This window comes from Gigantopelta aegis, chromosome 11 (genome assembly GCF_016097555.1).
Source record: "Gigantopelta aegis isolate Gae_Host chromosome 11, Gae_host_genome, whole genome shotgun sequence".
In the NCBI taxonomy this organism is placed as follows: domain Eukaryota; kingdom Metazoa; phylum Mollusca; class Gastropoda; order Neomphalida; family Peltospiridae; genus Gigantopelta; species Gigantopelta aegis.
The window spans coordinates 34,781,483-34,796,960 of record NC_054709.1 but is presented as its reverse complement, the minus strand read 5'-3'; positions in this window follow the sequence as shown (position 1 = coordinate 34,796,960).

The following is a 15,478-nucleotide window of genomic DNA, read 5'->3' as shown; positions in this document are numbered from 1 at the left end:
TTGTGCCGTAAGCAGCCAGCAATGAGATCAATCATAGTCTGTTTGTTTGTCTCGTTTGAAAGGAAATCCTCCTTTTTCCCAACAAACTTATTGCATCTGATATGTTGACTATATTTGTGATCTTATTTACACCACGTCGCTGATGTGTGTTGTCCTTTATGCTTGGCCCTTCGCCATAGCCGTCAAAAACAACAGTGGCACTACCATAGTGATTCAAAGTGAATGACGCATATGTATCAGCAATTGAACTGTACGTGGATCCCTCATTCCATTTTAAACGATGTAGAAGAGATCCTCCATCTAGAACATAGTGCTCGGTGTCTGGAATAGCCTGAGAAACTGCATCATCAGATAGGGCAGCGACATGTTTCCTCAATGCTTCTACCAGTTGTGCCTTATCAGGTTTGCGTAAACAATTCTTGGCTTCAAATAAAGATGGTGGATATGAGTAAAGTTCATAGCTCATTACATCATTAAGGCAGAGATCACCCGACTGTGATACTACAATGAATCTTTGAAATAATAGAGCTGGATCTACTGTTCTGTCCTCGCTAACCTTGATGGCCCGGGCAGTTGCTAGTGTCCTGACTTTTGTATTTCGTTTGTGCGAATATGAAAACACAGACTGTCCTTCCATCTTTTTCACTACATCACTGCCTACTGCGTAAAGGTCATGCACATTTACATCTTCATTGGCACTGATTCCAGTTATTATATTGCGTAATTTTGCATTATCAGAGAATGGAGAAACGCGTCCAAGTTTTTCTGCAATTTTCTTCGAGTCCACTTCATCTCTGGTCATCCTTGAAACGGCTGTCTCTTTATGCTGTTCGCTGATAGTATAGACATTCCTAGTGAATTCCTGCATGGCATAGTTGTAAACTGATGTTACAGTGGAAAACATTGTCCAAACAGCTCTCTGATGTTCTGTCATGCCACTTCCTCGTGTAAGCCCTCCTGTACTTTTAAGGGACCTCATCAGTGTTTGTTCAATCACTAGATCTGAACTAAGACCAGCCCAATACTGGTTGGTGCGTCTGATGACATGGAATCCATTTGTGAACTTCTGATAAACTGCAGGGTTGTCAGTTTCCAATGCGTTCATCTTCTGAAGGTATAAATAGCCAGACTTGAGGTAATTTGCATGCCCAGCCGCTGCGAATATGGGTAGACAATCGGATATAGCATGGAGGTGCATTTTCCATGATCCTGTACGGTCAGCCTCGATTAGTTCCCTGGCAACTCCAAGCATTTGCTGATAATTCAGCCATAGTTTACTTGTTTTCGAATAATCTGATAATTCACCTTTTTTCAAGGTCAGCGCATCATCAATCCTTTTGATACAATCAGACTTCAGCAATAATCCAAATCAATTTCACCAGTCTTCAGTTCAGTGTATAACCATTCAAGTTCTTTCAAGTGATTTGCAGTGCCTGGGAAATCATCAATGAATTTAGCTACAATTAGATCTGTAAGGCACTGATCAACAAGAAGATGCCCACGAAATGCTCGCTGCACAGCTTTTCCAGTCATCATATGTATTACTGCATTTCCACCGTATATTGTCTCCATGATGTCCCTCAGACCACTCCCATCCATCAGTGTTCCTATGGCCCCCAAAAGATTCATGAATGTATGGAAGCTCCCTAATAACAACACAACATCTCTTAGTGGACTGTTGTCTGATACCTCGTTTATAATCTCTGAAGCTTTCCAAAACAGTGGCTGGTCGAACGTAATGATTGGTGGGACGTTGCGTTTACCAGCGAGCTTGCCTATGTACTCAAGTGTAGAGAAGATACATGTCTTGTCTCCAGAGTACAAGTCAATCATTGGTAGGAAGACTATGGAAGACTGGCCAGGATGAACACATTCCTTGTGTAACAGATGCATCATTCCCTGCCAATTGGGTGAAGTTTGCCTGAATCGAATGGACATCTCCCACAATAGATCAATGTTATGATCAAATGCACTTAGAAATGGCAAAGGCTGAAATTGAACATTGCGACGGATGTTTTTTGCCCAACGGTATTCCTTAATGTCAACCTTTGTCATATCAATGAGTTTCAAGTCAGATATATTTTCGCCTTTGAATCGTGTGATTAACTTGGTTTCCTGGTGTTGTGGCTACAATCATCCCCATTCCATGGAAAGTGCTTTTCCATCTAGGGTAACTATGTTGTGATCGACGTTATCTGCCGCAAATAACAACATCATATCATCGCAATCTCCACCTAAGACATCAGGTGCAACTGAACAAGCGGCATTCTCCTCAAACCTTTGCACTTCAGAGTATGAAGAGCAAAACCCCATAGTAGACAAACTGTCTATCAGGAATCGAGATCTGAATATATGGTGCAACTGCACTGCGAGCCCAATCTGTAAAGGTGATATGGCAATCCTTGGACGAACTGTTTGAACGATGGACTGGCCAATACTTGCCACTTTTCTACAAGTGTCCTTTCCAACGAAAAGGTGCCGAAGCATAGACCGCAAACTTTCTGGTACATATTGCAAGGCAGGCTCTAGTTTTAGTTCTGAAGCATTTGGATACTCGTCATTCACAGGCATAGTCATAGCTTTGATATCACTTTTGACGAGTCTAGCGGCAGTTTTTCTATTATGGCTCTCTTCTGGGCTTCCTCATCATCTTCATTCGGCATGCTGAAGTAACTTCGAAGGATTCGTCCAGTCTTTTCATGGAAAGTCACAATGTCATGTATCCCCTCACCTTCAGCTACAAATATCGAGTCTCCGTAGTGTTTCATCATTTGGGTCTTTAGATACTGATTCCCATAGACAACAGACTCGTTATTATTTAAATACTCCTTCATTTTATTTGCAAGGTCGCTAATAGTAAACTGTTCTTCATCATTGTCCTCAAAGAAAGCACACATCTTAAGAAATGCTTGTTCCTGGTCCGTGTCCCTTGGTCTCCCAACTTTCTTTCGTTTACTACCACTAGGATCTACCCTATACTGCATAGGAATATCCCGAAAAGTGCGAAAATGAACATCACAAGAATGATGGTACAAACAGTCTGCTGCATGCAAATCTCCGCCATAATATTCAACGCGTCCTTTGACAGTAAATGCCCATTCATCACCACGTCTCGTACAGCTGACCAATATTTTATCTACAATGAATCTGTTTTTTACACAGCTATAGTCATCACAATTAGCAAGTTTGGTGCCCTGATTTAACTTCACAACTTTATTCCCACAGAATAAGCAGTCCGTTTTGCTATTGTAAGGGCCAACTGAAAGACGCGCACTTCGTTTGAGAGATGGGGTAGAACACAACTTAGTTTTCTTGTGTATTGCAATATCTTTTTTATTGATGTAATTCAAACGACACGATTTGTGCACTACAGTTCCATCTGCTACAATGATGTCATCACCTCTCTCGATACTTGAATTGTTAATATCTTCGGCTCCCTTTTTACCAATTTTAACGTAGTCTTCATTATCTAATTCCTTCTGGCATAAAGGACATTTTGCTTGATTTGTGCTCATTTTCAAGCCCTGAAATTGCAGCGGCAGTATATGTCACTAGCTGTTGTTGTTCATCATATATGTACGTGGCCTATTCCTGCGAATGAAACTATAATGAAAACTTTACCTAAAATGATGCGGTTGGGGTAAGATCATCATCAGTGCAGTATCACATTCAAAATCATAGAAGAAACTGTTCTACGGAGGTCGCAGCGATGACTGCGTGTGTCATCATTTCACGAATATGACATATTTTACAAGCGACTGAAGTGACGTCGTGGATGACGTCAGATTTGGACGTCACATTAGGATGACGTCACGTTTCTAGTTCAGCAATGATTTATATACTTTCTACTAATGCTAAAAAATAGTTTGTGAACTTAAAAAGGTTGGAAACGGTAGAATCCATCAGCTAATAGTAGATATTTGCATTTTCCTCCCTTGGCAGCCATCTTTCTTTGACGTCATGTTTTGACCCTTTCCAATGGTCCAATATCGTCCAACTTTTGATATGATGTACTCCAAATATAATAGTACAAAAAAACATCATAAAACATTTTCTTGCAAATTTTTTTAGGGTTTGGGGTATTTTCAGCTTATTTTGACCCTACTATTGAGATTTATATTTGGTTTGTGCATAGGGCTTCCAAACCCTTAGGTGATCGAACCCTTCACATGAAACCTGCCGACACCAAAAACAAGCGAAAACTAGAAAGAGTAACAGGAGTAACAGGAACGTATTGTTGATTGTGATGTACTGCAAGCGTCTTCTGTTTCATGGGAGGGGCGGGACGTAGTCCAGTGGTAAAAGCACTCGCTTGATGCGCGGTCTGTCTGGGATCGATCCCTGTCGGGGGGGGCCCATTGGGCTATTTCTCGTTCCAGCCAGTGCACCACGATTGGTATATCAAAGGCTGTGGTATGTACTACCCTGTCTGTGGGATGGTGCATATAAAAGATCCCTTACTGCTAATCGAAAAAAGAGTAGCCTATGAAGTGGCGACAGCGGGTTTTCTCTCTCAATATCTGTGTGGTCCTTAACCATACGTCTGACGCCATATAATCGTAAATAAAATGTGTTGAGTGCACCGTTAAATAAAACATTTCCTTCCTTCCTGTTTCATGGTATTTTCTAGACTGTTCAGAATTTCTTTATTAGTGTTTTGTTTTGTTTTAATGGGGCATTAAAATAGGGTTGTTGAATGTATAAATGAAAAAGAAAAAATCAATACAAAACTAGAAAAGTAACAGGAAACATATTGTGATGTACTAGGTTCCTTGGGTTTCGTGGGTTGCAGGGTTTCTGCCAGAGGGTGCGATGGGTAAAATTACGTACACTAAAATCTTGGAAATTAATGGATAGACTTTGATTATTTTTAGAAGAATTCTAGTAATAGAACTGCTGTTTAAAATTTGTCAAAATTCAGTGTTGAATTTTAACATATTTCATAGAGAATAACTACGGTAGTTAATGGCGTCGGATATCTGCTTTATCCTGTGACCGTAAGAATGGGAAATTCTGCAATGATTTGGGATGCTTACAAGAAATCAGAAGTAGGAATAACACATTTTACTTGTTATTGCAAATACAACAGTATACAATGAAATAAATAGAGAATTATAAGTTAATGACGTCGGATATCGGTTTTATCATGTGAAGGTAAGAATGGGAAATTTCTCATTAGGCCTGAACAGGATAAAGTAGATATCCGACATCATTAACTACATGTAGTTAATATCTTTATCCTGCAGACCATAAAAATTATGGGGAAGAGCTATTATTTCTGTTATTTCAGCCACACTGTGCGATGATCTAGAGGTCAATTGAGCGATTTTGTAATGTAGTTATGTGTGTAACGTCACATGAGTGACGTCAAACGTCATAGCCTGCTAGTAGCAGGATATCATTTTGCTTTATCAGTCATCATATTCTGTCAATAGAAACGGTGGTTGCTTTATCAGTCATCATATTCTGTCAATAGAAACGGTGGTTGCAGGATAAATAGCCATAACCACCTAGTACTAGCAGTAGGGGCACTTACTGTCTGTAACCCATAACCACCTAGTACTAGCAGTAGGGGCACTTACTGTCTGTAACCCATAACCACCCAGTACTAGCAGTAGGGGCACTTACTGTCTGTAACCCATAACCACCTAGTACTAGCAGTAGGGGCACTTACTGTCTGTAACCCATAACCACCTAGTACTAGCAGTAGGGGCACTTACTGTCTGTAACCCATAACCACCTAGTACTAGCAGTAGGGGCACTTACTCTGTGTAACCCATAACCACCCAGTACTAGTAGTAGGGGCACTTTTCTTTTCACATTACCTGTCCTCAAACAAGGACAGCCGGTACAATTGCAGACGATACCCTGTCTTCAAGATCGACGTGACAAACGGATCTTGGCAAAGTGTCTCCCAGTTTCACCAATAACAGCGATGTCGACTTCCGACCATGGATATTTCGACCGGTGTGTTGCACACTGGAAGCGTCAAAACCGAGTCGTTGTTCTGGTTCAAAATCAGGGGCAGCTGTAGGTCGAGACAATCTGAGCAGTCCAAGATTGGTTGGCTGGCGTCAACGTCGGCTTCCCCTGGGTTCGAGCGGGAGGACCGGATGGTCGTCTGTCCGGAAACCGTCGAGAAGGTTGACCTCGAAAGGAACCTCTCCAGCGCTTAGATGGTTGTTGTACAGTGAACGTAGACTTTCGCCTCGTGGATTCCAACGTCGAAATAAGTTGTAAAGCTTTGACAGTTGCTGTCGACTGCTGGTCTTTATCATTGGTCGTAACCACGTCAGAAACCTTGCCTGCAAACAGCTTTGTTGCGGACCACGGTTGAGCTAACAGCTCCTTCTTATGCTGGAAATCCAAGGTTGACTTTTTCAGATAAGCCTGGCGACGGTACTGCATCAACATCGATGACATAGAGGTAACCGAAGACGTCAGGAAAGCCCGCATCTGCACCGATTGTTGAAACAGCGCGTAGCACCGTGCATCTTTTGCCTGGGTGGCCATCGCAGCAAGGAAAACGTCCAAGTAAGACAACACAAACAAGCAATGTCTCTGGGCAGTATCCATGGCTTGGACCTGTTTGTCCGTCAAATCCACAGTTGACGACTTCCCAAGACGGTGAACATCTTCATCCAAAGATGGAGCCCCATCTTTAAATGGCATGTCAAACACCGGATACATACGGTGATTCCAAGACGGAAAGGCGACAAAGGACACTGTCTCTTTAAAGGTGTGGTCTAAATCTGTCGCCACGGATATGAGTGTACCGGCTGTCCTTGTTTGAGGACAGGTAATGTATCTATAAAAGAGAAAACACTCCAAGTTTTCTCCATACTGTCTGTTTTGTTTTTATTAGTACCCCCAAATTATATCTGGCAGAAAAAGAAGAATGTATATGAATAAAAAACTGACATGAGTCTTCTGATACAAATATATTTAAGCTGAAGGTTATTTTTATTTATTTTTTATTTATTTTTATTGTACCACAATTACATTTTGAGATTTGAGATATTTGAGATTTGAAATATGATATTTGGAACATATGGCTGGGAATGCCTATTATCCCATTGTAACCAGTGATAGAAATAAGCAGAATGTTTAATTAGTTCACCTGACAAGTACATCTAGAAATCTCTTTGTCCACCAATAGTTTTACGTCCAAATAATGTTTTGTTTTACTCAAGTACAAAGACCATATTTCTGATTGCTCACAATGAAACTGCATTAAACAAATGTACTTGTCCAGTGGACAACCACTGAGGTACACTTTGCTTGTCCGAGCAGATTTTCAAATGTCAGGACAAACATACAAGTGTTTATTTTGAACACCTGTGGGCCTGTGTCAAACACAATGCAATAACAACAATGAAATTCATCTAGATAAACCTACAATTGAAGATTGCAGCAGTTGCTTGATAGTTAAAAACAACTGTGGGTAGTTAGTTTGTTTTATTGTGTACTGTACTGTGTAATACGGACATTTAACAACCCAACTATAGGCAGACAATTTTATTGTGCACCATAACATACCATACCATACTGTACCATACCGTGTAATACAGACATTTAACAAACCAACTATAGGTAGACAGTTTTATTGTGCACCATACCATACCATACCATACTGTACCATACCATGAATTCGAATTCGTTGTTATGGAGGACAACGTTAGCTATACTAAGGACAACTGTAGTTTCTCCATCTCCCAGGATTGTAGTATCTTCTATGGCTTTCTGATCAGCTACACTAAGGACAGCTGTAGGTTCTCCATCTTCCAGGATGTGAGTGTCTTCTATGGCTTTCTGATCAGCTACACTAAGGACAGCTGTAGTTTCTCCATCTCCCAGGATGTGAGTATCTTCTATGGCTTTCTGATCAGCTATACTAAGGACAGCTGTAGTTTCTCCATCTCCCAGGATGTGAGTATCTTCTATGGCTTTCTGATCAGCTACACTAAGGACAGCTGTAGTTTCTCCATCTCCCAGGATGTGAGTATCTTCTATGGCTTTCTGATCGGCTATACTAAGGACAGTTGTAGTTTCTCCATCTCCCAGGATGTTAGTATCTTCTATGGCTTTCTGATCAGCTATACTAGAACAGTTGTAGTTTCTCAGTCTCCCAGGATGTTAGTATCTTCTATGGCTTTCTGATCAGCTATACTAAGGACAGCTGTAGTTTCTCCATCTCCCAGGATGTGAGTATCTTCTATGGCTTTCTGATCAGCTATACTAGAACAGTTGTAGTTTCTCCGTCTCCCAGGATGTTAGTATCTTCTATGGCTTTCTGATCAGCTACACTAAGGACAGTTGTAGTTTCTCCATCTCCCAGGATGTTAGTGTCTTCTATGGCTTTCTGATCAGCTATACTAGAACAGTTGTAGTTTCTCCATCTCCCAGGATGTTAGTATCTTCTATGGCTTTCTGATCAGCTATACTAGAACAGTTGTAGTTTCTCAGTCTCCCAGGATGTGAGTATCTTCTATGGCTTTCTGATCAGCTATACTAGAACAGTTGTAGTTTCTCCATCTTCCAGGATGTGAGTGTCTTCTATGGCTTTCTGATCAGCTACACTAAGGACAGCTGTAGTTTCTCCATCTCCCAGGATGTGAGTATCTTCTATGGCTTTCTGATCAGCTATGCTAAGGACAGCTGTAGTTTCTCCATCTCCCAGGATGTTAGTATCTTCTATGGCTTTCTGACAGCTGCTGTAGTTTCTCCATCTCCCAGGATGTTAGTATCTTCTATGGCTTTCTGATCAGCTATGCTAAGGACAGCTGTAGTTTCTCAATCTCCCAGGATGTGAGTATCTTCTATGGCTTTCTGATCAGCTATACTAAGGACAGTTGTAGTTTCTCAATCTCCCAGGATGTTAGTGTCTTCTATGGCTTTCTGATCAGCTATACTAGAACAGTTGTAGTTTCTCCGTCTCCCAGGATGTTAGTATCTTCTATGGCTTTCTGATCAGCTATACTAGAACAGTTGTAGTTTCTCAATCTCCCAGGATGTGAGTATCTTCGATGGCTTTCTGATCAGCTACACTAAGGACAGCTGTAGTTTCTCCGTCTCCCAGGATGTTAGTATCTTCTATGGCTTTCTGATCAGCTATACTAGAACAGTTGTAGTTTCTCAATCTCCCAGGATGTGAGTATCTTCGATGGCTTTCTGATCAGCTATACTAAGGACAGTTGTAGTTTCTCCGTCTCCCAGGATGTTAGTATCTTCTATGGCTTTCTGATTTGTATTGGGTGTATTTTCTGGAAATTGTCTCCGTATACCTCTACATACACATCTTTATCTTTCAAGTGATGTTCACATTCAGTGATATAATCCTCCTTGTTCCAGATAACTATACCTCCACCTTTGTCTGCCTTCCCTATGACAATGTCTGGGTCACTTTTAAGGGATTGGAGGGCTTCATGTTCTACTTTAGAAAGGTTGTCTCGGTCTGTGGTGGGGACATGACTTTTAAGGGATTGGAGGGCTTGACGTTCTACTTTAGAAAGGTAGTCTCGGACTGTGGTGGGGACATGACTTTTAAGGGATTGGAGGGCTTGACGTTCTACTGTAGAAAGGTTGTCTTGGACTGTGGTGGGTGCATGACTTTTAAGGGATATGAGGGCTTGACGTTCTACTTTAGAAAGGTTGTCTCGGACTGGTGGGTACATGACTTAAGGGATTGGACGGCTTGACGTTCTACTTTAGAAAGGTTGTCTCGGACTGTGGTGGGTACATGACTTTTAAGGGATTGGAGGGCTTGACGTTCTACTTTAGAAAGGTTGTCTCGGACTGGTGGGTACATGACTTTTAAGGAATTGGAGGGCTTGACGACGTTCTACTGTAGAAAGGTTGTCTCGGACTGGTGGGTACATGACTTTTAAGTTGTAGACTCTGAGACTGACAGTATACATCTACGGTCTCATCACGCTTTTCAGGGGGAGTCCATGTTCTTAATATATAAAGAACGGGGGGAGAATCTGTTTACTAGGAGCATCGAGAAAAAATTCCTTCAATCTAAGATGTCTATGAAAAGCTCTCATGTCTTGACGTTCACAAATTAAATCGTAGTGAGGTGGGAGGGGGCAAAATGACAACCCTTTTTTTCAAAAGTTTTGATTCAACTTCAGACAGCTGTCGGGAACTCACATTAAACACAAGTTGTTTTTCAGTGTTACTTTATGATTTCGCTTATTTTTACAATTGTGGTGTCTAGAGCGTCTTGTTTTCTTTTTACTCGGGTTCTTGTCTACAGTGGCGCTAGGGCTTACTCCCATTTGGTCGAATTCCCAATTGGTCAACTGCTAAAAGAACAATAGATATGGTTCAATGATCCTACTGACATGTATGTTGTTACCTCAGTCATTATAATGAACCAGATTATTTGGAAACCGATTATTATTGTATAGATGGTATAGATATCGCTTAACACATAAAGTATGCAAATATGACAAATATCAAAATAATCCATGTATTGAATGTAGTGAATACTTGTAATTAATTAGAAAAGGTCTCCATCTAAATATGTTGATTTCACAAAAAGCAAAACATTTTTCAACATTTTAAAATATTCATTCTTTCAAGTACACATACAAGTGCAAATGTCCATTTAAGCAGCAGTTTCTTTCAGAATGTTACACTCACAATGTCACAATCACTGCAGCTTCATGAGGTGACCAATGGCATCCATGTACTGCAGAGGTGTCTTGGTTCTGTCAGTGAGTTGCTGCTTGAGGTGACGGACTCTGTTGTCGAGATCCCAGTAGACTCCAGCATTCGAGTCCCGGTAGACTCTTCCTCGGTGGGGTGCAGCTCCAGCATTCAAATCCCGGTAGACTCTTCCTCGGTGGGGGTGCAGCTCCAGCATTCGAGTCCCGGTAGACTCTTCCTCGGTGGGGGTGCAGCTCCAGCATTTGAGTCCCGGTAGACTCTTCCTCGGTGGGGGTGCAGCTCCAGCATTCAACTGCACCAACTTTGCTCTTTCACATTTCTCTATCCCCTTGATCAAATGCACAAATCTGTATATGTTGGGATGTCCATGAGGAAGCAGCCTGTTGACTCTCGAGTGGAACCTTCCAGATTGTAGTTCGTTCTTGGGAAGTCATTGGTGAAGTGATTCCACATGCGAAGAGGAAATCTTGCGTCATCGTGTTCTGGACCTCATTCACTGGAAGTAGTGGCAGACCCGCAGCTTGTCTCACCCAGGTTTTCATGGCATCGTCGTTCTTGTACTGTTCGGCTAGGCCTATCTGTTGGGTCTTGCGCCAAATGGCCTGTGTGTAGTGAAACATGCAGCTTTTGATGTCTGTATTAGGAAATGACTGTTCCATTGCATGGATAGCTGCCATTTCAAAGTCTGACTTAAACATATACAAAAAAACACATAATGAAACATATATTCACATACAGTTCCTGTCTCGGGGACCCCAGAGCACACCGAGTCAGTTAATAACCCTGGCCTAACAGGCGATAGGGTGTGGAGGTCGTCTCCATGGTCACATAGAATCATGCACCGAGGAAGAGATGAGGAAATCGCCAAGTAATATGCTCCTGTGGAAGATGGGCTGACTGGACCACTTCAAATTGTTAAAATAATATTCTGCTCGAATCACTGATCAGTCGGATGACTGCCTAAAAATAGCATTACTGTTTTGTTCGATAATTTGACTTTTTCAAGATTGGCATGCTTTTTTAAATTTATGTGATGTCGGCAATCATCTCGACACATTAATGTCTGTAGTACAAATATCGCAGAATGCATGATATTCACTCACTTTGGACTGCTTATAAAACAGACCACAGTTCTGTGTATTCATTTTTGTATTTTTGTTAAACACGTCTTTTTTAACAATACACCATGTTGCCACTGGTGTAACTGTTTACTAATCTCCCTGTGCAAAGATCCATTTTCTGTGGGTGTTTGTTTGAAATGTTCCCACTAACATTTTGAAGACCCATTTCGTCTTTTTTCGTCTCGATTCGTAATGCGTAATTTAAACCAAAAATTTCGATTTCAGGATAAATTCATCAAATTCGGAATGGTTGGTATCTCTGCATTATTATCTTATTATTTCAAAATAGTTCATAATTATAATTTTAATCTTACCTGGAAATTGCATCAACAAAAATTATATTCTGCCCAACCTGTGTGACAAGGTCCCCTTGACATAAAGCTATACGGAAATACATCAGTACTAAATATAGATTATACTAATTCAGATTCCTCTTGTTCGATTCTCTTAAATGACAACCCATGCTGTTATAATACTCGTAAAACATGCTGCAACTGAAAATACATCGACAATATGCAAGGCATGCAAAAAACACCTTTAAGCTAGGATTCCAGGTGTATGGCAAACGTATGTGGCAGACTTAAGCTCCATGCAGAAAATAACTCGAAACAGTTGAAATAGATAGGTATGATTCCACATGTCCGAAAACTTATGCATCTCTGACATGAATCACCAGAGGATGCAATCGGACTTGCTGCATACGTAACCGTATATCACATGCTAACATCAAAATGATGTCATCTTATAGTCAAAAATAAAATATAAAAAAATCTGTAAATTTGTATATTTGTTCACGTTCTTACACGGTAGAGTGGTTTGTGTAATCGGCTTGACGAGGTGGGATCTGTCCACGTGACACTCTCGTGCTCGGTGACCAGTGCATTGGCTATTAAATTAGTACATTTTATTAACCATTGGTAGTGGTCAGTATCCATTCGGGCATGTTTGGTGTTATGAAATTCGCTGGGCTAATGGCTACTTTCATCTGATCGTGCTGTCTTTTACGGGAGGGGTCAAGATTGGGGGTTCTGGAGACATCGTCTCATTATTACTACTGTCCAACCAAAAAAATTGCCCACGGGGCCAGTGAGTTTTGAAATAATTGTTCCAGCCCTGCTTTTCCAAGTGACCTCTTAATCTTATTTCCATGTTGCCTAATTGAATTTTAACCACCTGTGGATTGTTTAAGTATCTTTTTTGATATTCTGTCTGTCTGTCCATCTCATGTAATGAACATGTTACACGAGCTGACAGTTCAGTGCTTGCACTTTTCTATTGTCGACGTTCCTGGAGCATTGTTCAACCTGTGAATGGTGGATGAAGCTCTTCCAGTCATAGTTCTTGAATAGTTCTTGTTTTAAAAAAAGAAGAAAGAAAAAGGTTTATTTACATTCTGAATTTATCCAAAGCATTTTATATGTAACTGTTGTCACATATAGTATAATTAGGTGGTTTTTGTTTGGGTTTTTTAGTGAAAGAAGAGAACAGGAAATTGCTTTTCATAAATACTTATTTATGCACTTCATGTTGTGATTTACTATAAGCGGATTATGGTCAGTACAGACAATCACTTGATGCAATACCGATTTTACGTAAATCTGAAAATGCTTCAGAGCTTGTACCATGGCCAAAGCTTCCTTCTCTATAGTGGAATAGTTCACCTGGTGTTTGTCAAACGTTTTGGAGAAGAAACTTACAGGATGGTCCAGTCCATTTTCGTCTTCTTGGAACAGCACAGCTCCAGCTTCCACGTCACTGGCATCCACAGCCAGCTTGAAAGGCATTCGGTAGTCTGGTGCTGCCATCACGGGAGACGAGAGCATCTGCTTGAGACGGTTGAATGACTTCTCGCATTCATCTGACCACTGAAACTTCCGATTCCTTCTTTAGCAGCGTTGTGATGGGTGCAGCTACCGTGGCGAAGTTAGCACAGAAACGTCGGTAATAACCGACCATACCAAGAAACCGGCGAACTTCACGACAGTTGGTCGGTGCAGGATACTGGCTGATGCTTAGTGTCTTGGCCTGCAGTGGGGCGACGCAACCACGTCCGTCAGTATGACCTAAGTAGGTCACTGAAGCTTTAACGAGTTCATATTTGCCCAGGTTCACAGTCAAGTTGGCTTTCTGTAGGTGACTGAATATCTGTTGCAAACCGGTTAAATGTTTAACCCAAGTGTTGGTAGCTAACACCACATCGTCCAGATACACACTGACGTTTTCTAAGTCTGATAACACATGGTTCATCCTTTGAAAGGCAGCAGGGGCAGTCTTCAAACCAAACGGCATCACTCGAAATTGGAAGAGGCCATCAGGTGTGATGATCGACAGAATGTCCTTAGCTTTCTCCGTTAACGGAATGGCATAAAAACCCTTCAATAGGTCCAATTTGGTGATGTATTGAGCATGTCCAACTCGGTCGATGCAATCGTCAAGGCGGGGTAGAGGGTAGGCATCTGCCTTGATGAGTTGATTCACACGACGTAAGTCCGCACACACCCGAAAACTGTTATCTCCCTTTTGAATTAGTATAACAGGTGATGCCCACTGACTCTTTGATGATTCCAGAATGTCGTGTTCCAACATGTAATCTATCTCCTTTTTCAGTGCCGCACGTTTTACAGGGTTTATCCGATAGGCATGCTGTCGAATCAGTGTAGCGTTGGGTTCCAAGCGCACATCTTGGATTAAGGTATTGGTAACCGTGGGAAAGTCCTGACAAATGGAAACATTGTCTTATCTCAACGTAGTCAACTCTGCTCGCTGGGGGCTGTCAAGGTGCTGTAGACAAGAACTCAAGTCTGCTAGAATCTGGCTGTTGGTTAATTTGATCTCTGAAGTCTTGACGCCATCACAGGAAATTGAGTGACTCAATTTGGACAGGTAGCACTGGAACTATCGGCAGTCTGTCAAAATAACCTTTTAGCAAATTGATGTGACAATACCTACTTTTCCTAACCCTATCAGGAGTGTTTATCACATACCCTGTCTCATTAACCCGTTTGTGCACAACATAGGGACCGAAATGCCTGTTCTGTAATGAACCCCGTTTAATGGGAAGGTACAGCAGCACCTTATCCCCTGGTTTAAATTCCCGACTCCTAGCCTTCCTATCAAACACTGATTTTATTTTGCTCTGTGCATAGCTCAGATGCTTCCTAGCTAGTTCGGTCGCCTGCCACAACCTATCTCTAACTCTCCCTACATAAATCAGCAGGTTTTCAGCATTATCCTTGTCTAACCAACTATCTTTAACAATTTGAGAGGGCCTCGGGCTGAATGCCCATAGACCAACTCAAATGGGGTGAATCCTAAAGATCCTTGATTCGCATCCCGTGCTGCGAACAACACGAAAGGGATTGACTAGTACCAGTCAGTACCATTGTCGAAACAATGGCAGCGGAGCATACTTTTCATGCTCTAGTGGAAACGTTCTATTGCGCCCTGGCTCTCAGGGTGGAATGCAGCAGAACGAATCTGGCGTATATCTAACATAGACAGTACTTGCTGGATTAACCTGCTCATAAAGTTCGTACCCCGGTCGCTTTGAATTTCACCTGGTAAACCCGTATACGTGAAGTACTTAAGCAGCGCACTAGCTACAACCGACGCAGTAACCTTCCTTAAGGGAATCGCCTCTGGAAAACACGTAGTTAAGCACATAATTGTTAACAAGAATTGGT